Source organism: Calidris pugnax, unplaced genomic scaffold (assembly GCF_001431845.1).
Source record: "Calidris pugnax isolate Ruff unplaced genomic scaffold, ASM143184v1 scaffold9, whole genome shotgun sequence".
NCBI lineage: Eukaryota > Metazoa > Chordata > Aves > Charadriiformes > Scolopacidae > Calidris > Calidris pugnax.
Window position 1 is genome coordinate 5,918,049 of NW_015090778.1, and position 13,851 is coordinate 5,931,899.

General features: G+C 45.2%; 1 protein-coding gene across 1 annotated transcript in view; it reads right to left on the bottom strand.

The window, feature by feature from the left end:
- The window catches only part of UBE2O (ubiquitin conjugating enzyme E2O), a 79,687-nt gene that overhangs the window by 54,099 nt on the left and 11,737 nt on the right, over nt 1–13,851 (bottom strand). The gene's annotated exons all lie outside the window — the stretch shown is intronic.

A 13,851-nucleotide genomic window follows, 5' to 3' on the forward strand; every position in this document is an offset into this window, starting at 1 on the left:
TATCAGAAGCCCAGTCCCACAGCAGCACTGCAGAGACGGCACCTGATGGATAAATATTTCAATGGGGAAGTCACCACAATTGACTCTTTCAGAGGGCAATTATAAAACGAGAATTGTGAAGATACTTGAATACTGCACCAAAAAGCATATTGCTAGATGTTACCAACAGTCGGGCACTCAGACAACGCTTCTTTTCAAAATAATGGGGGAAAAAAAAAACCCCTTGTGATGTGCACAAAAGTAGGGAACTGAAAAAGTGTAGAGTTTCCTGAAAAAAAAAACCAAACCACTTACGGTGAGGGAGTAGGGTAGGATAAAAACAATACTCATCTGTCAACATGACATTTTTACAACAGCCGGTTTTTGTGAATGGAGCATTGAGACGAGTTAAGAAAAATATTAAGAGTTTCAAAGCACTTCAAAGAGAAGCTCTGATAAACAGCTACCCCACCATTCCAACAGCCCTTGGCAGAGACGCACGGCCTTCGATACATCCAACGAACAAGACAATGCCCCTCTGCTCAGACACATATCCAACAATCCAACACATCACTCAGATTTCACCCAAGTCACATTTCAGCAGCACCTGCCCCCAGTTAAAATAGCTATTTATAGCAAGGTGAGTGTCAAGAAGGGTAATTTCACCCATCATTTGAGGCCTGGATGCAAGTCATAGACCACATGTTGTTATTTACCATTAAAAGCTCTTCCCCTTCCTGGGCTCTAATGGGAGATTTACCACTTTGCTAAATCACAGTGTAGCTTAACATGACGGGTACCTTTTCCTGAAAACACCAGAAAAACACCAAGGCAGTGTTTTGAGGAGGCTGAGCTGGCAGTAGCAGTCTCAGCCATGGATGCAGCACATACTAATCTCCCAATGTTCCTACCGGAGGCCTTATTTCCACATGGGAGCGTAATAAACATCTTTTGTTTTACTCTTCTTCAGAACACAGATAATCCTGCTTTGTTTCAAATGCCTTAAAGCAAATACCTTAGTGGGGGAAAAAAAAAAACATGCCCTTTTAGTTCACATACCAGCGTCGCTCATTAGTGGGAAAACCTAAAATCCCAGCTCAACATCAGTCCTCGGTTCAGATGCAACACTCCCAGGGTAGAAGGTCAAACTTAACCAATTAAGCATTTTGAGAACATCCAGGGATTTTTTTTTTCTGATGAAACTGGAAAAACAAAAGGGCAAACAGATGCCCTGCCAGCCAGGGAGGCAAAGCATGGGACAGGTCTGACACCCTCCAGAGCAGGGCAGGGACCACGCTCTTAAGAGCAATGAACTTGCTACTGCCCTGAATAATTCCCAGAGAAAAATGAAAATAGCAAAGATAAGGGATGTGAGGATAAATATGTGAGCAGAAAGGGACTTTGAGGTGCCAGATATCCTGGTGTGGGGAGAAAACTAAACCTAAACAAGGAGCATGAACACTTAAGGGCCTCTGAAGCAGCAAAATGGTACAAAAAAAGAAAGAGAGAGCTCTGAAAAAAGCCCTGCTACCACAACAAACTTTTGTCTACAGCAGCAATAACACCTCATCCTCTTACAGCACAGCAGGAACCAGCTAAGAGCCAAGCTAGCGAATACCTAAGAACTGCAATTTGGTGTCTTTTCTACCGTGCTCAGTAGTAGACACAGGTTGGACAATGATGCTCTGAATGTCATTCTGCGAATAATCCTTGATCTTTTGTTTTAAACCTTCATTCAAGCGTTGCCAGCGCCGTAGATGAGAGGCAGGGAATCCAAGCTGAACTGTAGCTGAGCAGAGTTAGCAGCACTAACGAGAGCAAATGGCATTTCACAAAGATTTCTCAGGCTGCTTTCCAGAACAAGACTCACCGACTCTCCAGCTCCTGGGGTGCTCGCTTCCCTGCCATCGTCACATCAACAGGATTCTTCCGGCACCAGGGAGATAGAGATAGGAGCTGCAGAGCAGACTTCAAAGATTGCTCATAAATGTTTCTACAAAATGGCTCGCCAGCCCAAATGGTACTGAGCAGTCAAAGATCCAAGCTCTGGAAAGCAAGAGCTCTGCTGTTGCCACCTTTAGCAGCGTAAGTGAACAACAGTCGCTTCAAGAAGTGGGTACAGGAGCACAGAGATGGGAATCTGCCCTACAAACACCACCTTTAAAAGCTGATCCTCTCATTCCATTTCTCATCCCAGCTCTCCTGACAGCAAACACTTATCAATGCCAGATTAGAAGAGATTAATTAAGTTATCACAAGAGAAAGTTAAGGTTCATGTCAATCACCGCGGGCAATGAAGTGCACTCAACAGTAACTATCAGAGGTTGGGTGGGTGATGACACTGATCTGCCCAACTGACTGGCCAAGAAGGTCAAATGCAGCTTGATGATCAAAGGGCTGGAGCACCTCTCCTATGAAGACAGGCTGAGAGAACTGGGGTTGCTCAGCCTGGAGAAGAGAAGGCTCCAGAGAGACCTCATAGCAGCCTTCCAATATCTAAAAGGAGCTACAGGAGACCTGGGGAGGGACTCTTTGTCAGGAAGTGTAGTGACAGGACAAGGGGTAACGGTTTTAAATTGGAAGAGGGGAGATTTAGATTAGATACCAGGAAGAAATTCTTTGCTGTGAGGGCGGTGAGACACTGGAACAGGTTGCCCAGAGAAGCTGTGGCTGCCCCATCCCTGGAGGGGTTCAAGGCCAGGCTGGATGGGGCTTGGAGCAACCTGGGCTGGTGGGAGGTGTCCCTGCCCAAGGGCAGGGGGTTGGAACTAGAAGATCTTTAAGGTCCCTTCCAATTCTATGAGTCGATGATTGTCAAACCCCACACATAGGGCTCAATGTCAGCTTCCAACCATCTCCACAACCACTAAAAGAAAAAAACAAAAAAACAACTAACAAAACCAGCTTTTGCAGCAAGTATTGGCTTTGCAGCAAGTATGCCAGCTCAGGGAGTTCTCGTCAGCTTCCAACCATCTCCACAACCACTAAAAGACAAAAAAACAACCAACAAACAAAACCAGCTTTTGCAGCAAGTATTGGCTTTGCAGCAAGTATGCCAGCTCAGGGAGTTCTCAGATAAGAGTGTTTTCTCTACAAAACTGCCTGGCTTGCATGGTTGTACAAATGCTAATCAGAAGGACTGCCCTAATCTGAAGAGAAAGCAACTGCGTGGGGCAGAAACAAAAGCAGCCAAAGCATGGGAGAGAAGGGGAGGTGTGAATACACATCGTGTGTTTGCACCTGAATGCCAATTAAACAGCAGAATACACAGAATTAGTGCAACACACATTCAGGCCACTTTCACTGCACTAACACAGGATCTAACTCAATTCACAATTATTTTAACCGTTGTGCAAGAGCAGATAGATTCCAAACGGTAACCAGTATCTACGGGTGGCAAACTGGTACTGAATTATGCTACTGAGAATAGAGAAAAAAAAAAAAGCAGACAGCATGATTAAGAGGAAGCCAGGAACTTAGCCTGGATTCTTTCCAAAGTTCAAAGTGTCAACACTGGGGAGAAAAAAAAAAAGAAAAGAGAAAAACAACAGAAAGACTCCTCCAATTAAAAATTTTACACATGCACTACAGCAACTACTGTATTTGTGATATTTATTTCCTAAAAAATCATTAATCTTTCTCTAAGATCCCCAACAAAACAAGAAATACAAGAGCTGATCACCAAATACTCCTGTGAAATATTACGAGTGCTCGATAAGGGAAGCATTAAGTTTTCATCTGCCACTTGGGCTCAGATAAAAGCAGCCTCAGGAAAGAAACATTAATACCATTCAATGAGGTTCTCGAGGTTGATCAAGGCACCAGAGCAAATTCTGCTGAAGAGAGCACGGTGCGAGCTGGAGCGTGGGGCTGCAAGATGAGCAGGGAAAGAGCCTGTCTGAGAAGGAAGTCAGTGATCCACAGTCTGAGGGTGAAAAGGGAGAAAATGATTGTGCTCCACCCCATAATAGCACATTTATAAAGACAAGAAGCTATTTAGGAGTCAGGTTTGTTTTTTTACAAAAAGAGATGGGTGTAAACTGCTTGCAGTGTTATGCTAGAAATTACAAATTTTCTCATCAAGGTTGGGACAGCTTCCTAATTCAAGAAATCAAAGCAAACAGTTAACTCTTTTTTATGACAGACCTTCCCTGAGGGATACATGGAATTGCTGCTGCTGCATCCTGGCTCAGGATGCCCTGGCTAGTGCTAGCCCTAAGTGCTCACAACTAACCAGGGGGAGTTCCTGCCTGGCACATATTTTAGGACAGTAAAGTCACCCTGCGCTTAGCATTTTGCTTTATCATTACAGGGCAGATTTCATTCATGAAACAAATGAGACATTTCTCTGTCGCATACCAGCACAGTCCCCAAAACCACACAAAAGGAAACAGAGGAAGTTTCTGGCCTGAGAGTCAGAAGGGCAAATAAGCCTGTTCAGCTCCGCAGGTCAGATGTTCTGGGTGAAAAGGTAGTTACTGATGCAATACACACCCTGAATCCAATTGCCTGATTTCTACATGTAAAGTGAGATCTCAAAACAGCGACAGCTCGTGCATTTGGATGAGAAAAATATCAACTAATGTGTAAGAAGAAACTTCAGGATTTCATCTTTTTAATCTAAGCAGCCAGGAATTCTGACATTTTCTGTGCCGTGTCACCTTCCTCACTGTGTAATTCTGCAGGGTGCTCTTTTCTTTCCTGTATTTCAGGAATATACAGAGGTGCATAGTCTAGGAAGCAGCGTGCTTCATCCAGGATGCAGCTCACTTCATCCCGTGAAGTTTGCTCCAGTTCAGAAAGCTCCCACAGTCAGGATAGTTCAGGTCTACGTTCATCAATCACAAGCTGCATTAGATATACCCCAAGGAGGAAACATTATATACTACACCACCTCCTTAGGAAGGGCTTCCCAAGCTCTTTGGAATACACTCAAAATGTTGGCCAGCCCACCTCTTACAGGAAGCAAATGAATCATCCACATCTGCAGACTTAAAAAAATAATAATAATCTACAACCAACAAAAAAAAAACCACAAACCCAGAAGTTTTCCAGGAAGGATGGAGATTCCTCCCTCTCCCCTGCTCCCATTTTCTGCTTTTAAACTGAAGCCCACAGACAATTCCCCAAGACAAGACGAGACTGCAGCATGGGAAACCAGAGCAACTTTTACAACCTGTGGCACGAGGACAGAGAAGAGGCTTCTGACAGAAGTCGCAAGTGTTAAGAACAAAGCAAATATAGAGAGGCATTTCATTACGTACCATTTCCAGCCAGTTGCACAACTGGGTAGTAACTCTGAATTTAGAAAATGTGGCTATTTTGTCTCAAGACTGATGCTGTTTCAAGGAACTTGGACTTGGGCACTGAACAGAAGTGAATACTTCTAGCAACAGTCATGAGAATTATTCACTTGGATTCGATAGGTAACCCACCTTCCAAGAAAAAAAAAAAAGCCCAAACACTTTTATCTTCAAAAGCAGAGAGGAGGGCAAAGCCAAAGGACAAACGGGGCCTTGTTGGAAACTGGAGAGCTATGAATTTGATGTGGGTGGACTGTTCAGTGGAAGGGGAACTGGTTGGATGGTTGCATCCAGAGGGTAGTGGTCAACAGCTCAATTCTGCCCCTCTGCTCCGCTCTGGTGAGACCCCACCTGCAGTGCTGTGTCCAGCTCTGCGGCCCCCAGGGAAGGGAAGAGAGGAAGCAGGTCCAGAGGAGGCCACAAAGACGCTCAGCCCCCAGGGAAGGAAAGAAAGGGAGCAGGTCCAGAGGAGGCCATAAAGATGCTCCGAGGGCTGGAGTCCCTCTGCTGTGAGGACAGGCTGAGAGAGTTGGGGCGTTCAGCCTGGAGAAGAGAAGGCTCCAAGGAGACCCCACTGCAACATTCCAGTACTCACAAGGGCTACAAGAAAGATGGGGATGGAGTTTTTAGGAGGACCTGTTGTGACAGGACCTGCAGCCTTCCAGTACTCAAAGGGGCTACAAGAAAGATGGGGACAGAGTTTTTAGGAGGACCTGTTGTGACAGGAGAAAGGGCAATAGTTTTAAGCCAAAAGGGGATAGTTTTGGACTAGATATAAGGAGATTGTTTGCAATGAGGGTGGTGAGACAAAAGGGGACAGTTTTGGACTAGATATAAGGAGGAGATTGTTTGCAATGAGGGTGGTGAGACACTGGCGCAGGTTGCCCGGAGAGCTGGTGGATGCCCCATCCCAGGAAACACTCCAGACCAGGTTGGACAGGGCTCTGAGCAACCTGATCTAGTTGGGGATGTACCTGCTCATGGAAGGGGGGTGGATCTAAATGCCCTTTAACGGTCCCTTCCAACCCAAACTATTCTATGATCTGATCAACTCTAAAGAAAAATACTAAGCAGCGCTCTACGCACACTCACCTCAAATACTGAAAAGCCAAGATGCAAAGACAGAGGCCAACAGCAGCACCGGACACTTAGGAAGGGCAGAGCCCCCCCCTGCTGCAGGGGCTGAGACCCCCGACCCCTCAGCAGCAGGGAAGGCAGAAGGGGCCATTTCAGTGCCACGTGGAGCAAAGCCAGACAAAGGAAAATACCAAGGCTCCTTGGTGATGGGTGCTACTCAAGCTCCAACCGTGTTTCAGTGTAGCTGCTGCCAGCTATTTCACTGAGGACTGAGATCAAGGACCAGTTATTTAACAATGTCTCTTGAGCCAAGAGGCCTGAAACACCCACTTGATTCTACAAACACCGCTATCAACTACATCCAGGCTGCTCTTCACTGACTGCATTTCTAACCCAGCCCTGCAAAACCCACAGCTCACTTGATTTATACCTAAACTAATTCTTAAAAATACTAGGTTACTCAACTTTGCTATTCACATGAGTAAAATCAAATCAAACTTGAGTTGCTCAATAGCAAGATATACAGTATGCTATCTAGTTTCCAAGCATCCCATAGGCAGAACAACCCCAATTATGGTTTGGGGTGAGAATAATTTGCCCAGAAAGAATCCTTTAGCTATAACTGCACTGAAGAAGGTCACAAGTTTTTCTTCCACAACTTGCCAGCTCGTGCTCTCCAGCCCTGATCAGAAATGGTCAGACAGAAGACAGGGAGCACACACCATGGCCGGGCAGCTCTGACACAGGGCTCCCTTACCCAGAGTCACCTGAGGGGAAAGGTTTTGTCACCCTTTCCAACAGGCACAGCCACTTCAGAGCCCAGAAAACCCTTTGATGCAGAATAACCAATGTATTATGGTTTGGGGTGAGAATAATTTGCCCAGAAAGAATCCTTTAGCTATAAGGCAGAACAACCCCAATTATGGTTTGGGGTGAGAATAATTTGCCCAGAAAGAATCCTTTAGCTATAACTGCACTGAAGAAGGTCACAAGTTTTTCTTCCACAACTTGCCAGCTCGTGCTCTCCAGCCCTGATCAGAAATGGTCAGACAGAAGACAGGGAGCACACACCATGGCCGGGCAGCTCTGACACAGGGCTCCCTTACCCAGAGTCACCTGAGGGGAAAGGTTTTGTCACCCTTTCCAACAGGCACAGCCACTTCAGAGCCCAGAAAACCCTTTGAAGATGAAAAGTGCTACTTACCTGCTAAGTATCCTTATCAGCAGAAGCAGCACCTTTTCTTACAACCCAAATGACTCATACGCAAAAGTCTTACGTTCTCAAAGAAGTTATATCCTTTCAAAAGTAGGTAAAAAAATAAATCAGTCGTGATGGAACTAATTCCAGCTCTCCCAGCATTAGCATATTTCACTAAGCAGAAGGTTCGTCATCCACTGATGAATGAAGGCTACCCAGTCACTTCAACAGGAATGATGCACCAGGAGCTCCCAGCTTTGGGCTAAGAAACACAGTTAAAAGCCTTAAGCTCCTTGTCTTTTCAGCTGGCGATTAAATAGCCCTCTTCACTTGTCAGTCCCCAAACCCCTCCCTCCCAAGCAGAAAAGCTAATGGCTTTCCAGGCAGCGGTAAGAACAAACCGCTGAGGCAGTGTTTGATGTGTGCTGAATGCAGAACCACATGGTACCCCTGTTGCAATTTTACGGCACAAAACGAACGCTGCTTAATGGACCAAGGGCACAGCTACCCAGTTTCTCTTCAACTCAAGAGGCTGTAACCAGAGGCTGTGAAGTGATACCACTGCAAACGCAAGCTGAGCAGGGTTTTCTTGTTTCAAATTTACTCCCGTAAATTAAAATTTTTTCCTGGCCTGGAGGCTACAGTAAGATACCAACTGCTTCTGTTCCCTCCTACCCTGCTTTCCTGCAAGTCCTTGGTCTCACCTCCTACCAACAGCCTTCCCACTGCCCATTCGTTTCACAGAGTCACAGCACCAGCTGCTGAGGAAAGAAACAAGAGGTCATGATTTTAAAGACTGTGGCAAAATCAGGGAACAAATGCAGCTTCATAACGACAAAGAAGCCTAACTACCTACCCAGAGCATCCAACATATCTCTGCAGCAGGGAGACATCCCTTGAAAAACTGGGCAAGTTGTTTAAGGTGTAGCTTGATGCCTCCTACTTTCAAGATCTCAGCATATATGCAACAAAACCCATTTTGTATCTTGGCTTCCACCTGCTTTCCTTATATACCCAAGCAACCTTCTATCCTGTGCCAGAAACTAATGGTGCAAGCAAGTCCAAAAAAAACCCACCACCAAACCCAAAACTACAGGTCATCAGCAAGATACTGCTCTAGACACCACTTCCACACATCTCTAGCCATTCATTTATTAAAGTTTAGACCAGCAGGTTAGTAAATACACCGTGCATGCTCTCAGCTCACAGTGTATAGGCAGCCGTGCCATTTAGCCAAAGTCTTGCCCAACCCAACCCAAACAGCACTGCAACCCCCTTTGTAGTCAGGGCTTCTCTGGTGTGACACTCACCTGACCAGTGGAGAAGGATGAACACAGCATAAAGGTGATGTCAGTTCTTTAAAAAACAACCCAAAAAGCACAGTCTAGCATAGAAAGGTACAGATTTCTTAGTCTTAAAATCTGACCATTCTCAATCCATGTTTTTGACCTTAACCTACATGTCATATTCTGTAAGAGGAAGGAATTCCAGCTGCAGGTGCTTACTGGATCTATCTCTTCATTAAGTTGCTTTAAACCCTACACAATTAAGGGCAGAAGACGAGTCTAACATCAGCTGTAGCTCCCCTTACCTCTCCCAAGATACAGTTTATCAAGTCCACATCCACCATCAATAACTTTGTTTCCATCCACACCATGCTCTGAAGGTTTCAGCCCAGTAAACATTCAGTTTCCACCTGGACCACTTCCATTGCCTGGTCCAAGCAGTCCCCAAAGCCTGGGGCAGACACGACTCCGCACGCACAATCAAGTGCACAAGGTAGGCAAGAATCACCCTGAAACACACAGTAAGAGATGCTTTCTGTCTCAAGAATCACGGCCAAGCCCACAACACAAGTACCTGCACGAAGGCTTTACCACCGCAGGCGCAGGATTCTCCACACAATTCATTCCGTACACACCAAAAAAAGCAATAAAATTAAAAGCACACCCTTTAAGTTGAAACTCGGGCACATCTGAAAGCGCTGCAGCTATTACAGTTAGCAGTAATCCCCACCACCTCTGCTGCCAAAACCACATGTTTTGCATAGTATTTGATGGCTCTAATCACCCTTTACAATCATTACCCCCCACATGGTCTCCTGCTCCCTTCACAGAAACACACAACATGCAGAAATCTAAACCCCTTATCAATATCTGTCCAAGGTAAATCCCCCACCCAGTCCCAGGCCCTTGTCCTTAAGAGAAAATGACTTTTGCTGAAGCTTGGTAGCTTTGCTGATTCAAGTTAGAACATTTTCGTTTCAGCCACAAACACGCACACATCTATTTAGAAGCCTAACAGTAAATGGGAAAAAGCTCACACATTACCATGGAGTCTCCCCATGGAGCTTTTTTTGTTCCAGAAGATGAGTTAGCATTCTCCTAACTTGCCACAGGTCTAAAGCTCTCAGGAGTGGGACACAGCAGCTCCACATGGTAGAGCCTGAACTGAGTTACAGGGTCAAGTGCTCCAGAGCACAACATAAAAAGAAAGAAAGAAAAATCCAAGCCATCATCTCACATCTCTCCATCCCAGGAAACTCAGGACTGACAACCTCAAAAGTAAGTGCAAAGGTTTCAGATGAAAGTACCACCTCCTGTGCTTACAATGACCCTTTTGGGCAAAACCCCAGCCCATGGTGGGAGGTTAACAGTAGAGTGGAAACAATGAGGCAGGTTTTCCAAAGAGGTATTTAGGAAGGTGTCATCACCTTCTGAGCCTTTGAAATCCCCCAAGTAATTAAACAATCAAACAGTCAAAGGAGAGGAGGCTTTTAGCTTCACGAACGCCAATTATTTCCCAGCACCAACACAGATGCTGAACATTAAAAATAGTGTCTTTCCTCTAAAGAGAGGAGAGGAGCCGAGAAAGCTGCCGTAAGCAAGCAAGACCTTGCCCCAAAAATCAGCTGTCAAAGCTTCTGCCAGTTTAACTTCAGTGAAGAATCTTCAGCCAAGAAAAAAAAAAAAAAGCAACTTTATCATAAATTGCTTAAAGCAGCTTCTCTGCAGAAGTCTGCATTGGAGCCACATCCCATCAGCAAAGGAACAACCTATATGAGAAAATTGCAGCAAAATGCCTCATTCACCCAGGTATTTCAAAGCCTGTCACGGGCTTTGATTGATTCCTTCTAAAGCTTTTAGTGCACATTAGTTTGTTTACTAGTCCTAAGAGCATTACTAATTTAGTTTGGGGCTTTTTTAAGCTATACCAGCACATTGAAATTGAGTGCACCTTGGAAGAGAGCACGTCACAAGAACTGCTTGCTTGGGGAGAGGTTTCATCCATTTTAAAAATAACACTCCTGTCTAGATTTGGAATAGTTATAATTAATTGCTTAGCCCAGGTGGCCACTTGCAACTCCTGAATTATCAATTCACTCTGCAGGCTGTACACAAAGCAATTCTCCATACAGTAATAGCGTAGACTATTTAGTACTCCTGAGATTTCCATACAGCCAGTTGTGCTGGATTCCACTTCTCCAGTAAAATATTAATGATGAATCCCAAGTCTACACTGCGAGAGCCAAAGAAATCAAAGGAAAACAGGGAATAGACTCAATGGTACGTAACCTTGCAATGGATGCTCACAGGATGGAAAGGTCACCCATTAAAATGGATCTATTTTACACAGAACTGCAGAAATTCCAGTAAGCCTTTTCTCTTCTCCTGTCTCTACCAGCTAGAAACATCAGGTGGTTTCAAAGAACCCCCCAGGGAGACTAACTGAAATGTCAGCTGCGAAAAGAGGGTTAGATACAGCTTCCTCACGCAATAAAACCCGGTATTAATAGTTTATGGGCACTGAATTTATGTGCTGCAACAAAACCAGAGCTCTGCACTGTGACCAGCATTTCCTGGCAGCTCCCAAAAAGGACCCTGCTGTCCCTCTCCATCCACTGCAACGCTCCAACGCTGCATCCCTGCACTCCCAAACGGCAACGCTTTGCCTGGTTTGAAGCTGGAGGATTTTTAAGGTGCTCTGTTTTCATCCCTCAGCTGCAAATAGGTTCCACAGAGTCAGTAGCTGGGATTAACATCTGAAGAGCATACGCTGGTGGGCTGGGATCCCAGCAGTGAGGGCTGAGAGTGGCTGTAAAGGGACAGAAAACACAGACCTTCTGTAAAAGGAAATATTTCATGCCCCCATAGCGTAAGCACAGAAAGACTGCAACTTAAAAGTTTAGGTCACAGTAGTAACTATGTGGCAGAATTCAGATAAGAAAGAAAATATTCTTCAAAACTTTGGAATGATGAGAGTATAACATCTTCAGAAGCTTCTCCTGAAACCTTATATTCACGACTTGATAGCTGAGGTCAAGAAATTATAGCAGTGAAGGGTGGGAAGGAACAGAAGGGCTGTGTGGGATGAAGCAGAGTTGAATTCAGAGAGAGACTTGTGGAGATAACATCAGATCATTTCCAGCCAACATGCTGATCAGCCACTGGATTATGTCTGAGGAGCCCTGATCATTTGATTCTGTTTCCAAAGCAAAGCTGAACACAGTAAGAGAGCCACCCAAACCAACTGTATTCTGCACCTAACAAAAGGCTGCTAAAAACTTAAAAAACCAAATTCACCTTGACTCTTATGGCAATCCTGGGGCCCTATAGGGTCCCCTATATGTAAATCAATCAGCACCACACGTGCATACCACAGCATCACACCAGGACACCAGCACAAGCCTTGGGTCCCCGAGGCAGCCAGCTCAGAGGCCAGGAGCTCAGAGCTGGGCAGCTGAAGGTCTTTAGATAAAGTGCTGAAACACAACACCTGCACTTTCCATTCCCCCAGCTGCAGAAGAGGCATATCTGCCCTGCACGGGCTTTGTGGAAATTAAAGGGGGCAGAGAGCTCTCAGAGGAAAGGCAGAAGGAAGAGTAGCAGCATTTCAAGGCACCCTATGAGCCTCACTAATATCTAGTACCTTCAAGCATCTTTATAAAGTTCCCCAAGGCAGCTCAAGCGTGCTGAAGACCCGCAGCTGAGAAATCCTGAAATTCAAATTCAGCTGGGTCTCAAGCACTTCTGCTAAGTTGTTAGAAAAAGCATCAAGTGCTCACACCAGTTCACAGCACCTTCACAACCTGAGTTGCAAATTACATCTGGCATCCAAAGGGTACCACGAGGACAAGAGAAATGGCTTTAGCCTGTCAGAGGGACTGCTCTTCAGGTTTGCTGGGTCAGGCAAGACACAGATGGCAAACATACTCAGAAAGGGAAGCTTTCTCCTTCCAGGACTGCTTGGGTTTTACAATATTCAGCAACAATGATTTCCCAGGGTTTTGAATGGGGAAGAGGTCATGGAAGGCAAGAAAGGAGCACACTGAGCCAGAGGGTACAAAATCCTGGCTCTTCTTTCATTTCCATCATTGCCATGATATCGCTAATGACTATCAAGGTGGGAATCAAAGGCAGGAATGCACTCAGATAAACCATTTATTCAGTTGGAGGAGCTAGTGGGGCTCTGTACCAAATGCTAGCTCTATTTCAAGAGAAAGTTTCTATTACTTATTAACATCAGTAATTGTGTGCTTGGGTGGCAGCCTGCCTACCACTTCCAACAGGAAAGAGCAACAGCAAGCATTGAACTTCTAGCAGCAACAGTGGAAGTGATTATCCTACCTATTCCCTAGCTGAAAAAAAAAATAAAAATAAAAATATTTTAACCCCCTCATTGTTTAAAGATAAGACAGGAAAGCTCTAGGATTATGATTGGGTGCAGAAAACTGATTTTGACCTTTGCACCAGGAGCCAAAGGTGATGTTTCACTATCCTCAAAATTTGCAATAACTTTATTTCTCCCCTTCCCTGGTTAGAACGCTCACTTTATGCAATATATGCAGCAGTGTTTACAGATCTTAAAGTGCGTGACAAACAGGGGACAGACAGGCACCCAGCCTTCTACACAGAAATAGGATTGAACCTACAGAACAGGCAAAGATGGGGCTGGTGAAAGGTCTGGCTCCAGGAGCACCTTTACCCTCTGCCCATTGCAAAATTAAGAGCTCAGGGAAATAAAAAGTAATAAAAGGGTGCAACAAGCACCCTCTTCAATCCATGGTTTGGCTGCGACCAGAACAGGTTAACATTTTTAAGGACATCAAACAAGAATCTCACAGCCAAAGATGCTGGAGAGTCAGAGTCACCGCCAAAAGATGTTATCTGCAGATAACAGCAGGCAACAAGCACCCAAAACCCAACAAACTTCAGGCCCAGGACAACCCCATAGTTCTGGTGGTTTGTACCCCTCCCAGCGTGGACAATGACAAGCAGGTCAGGCTCACCTGGC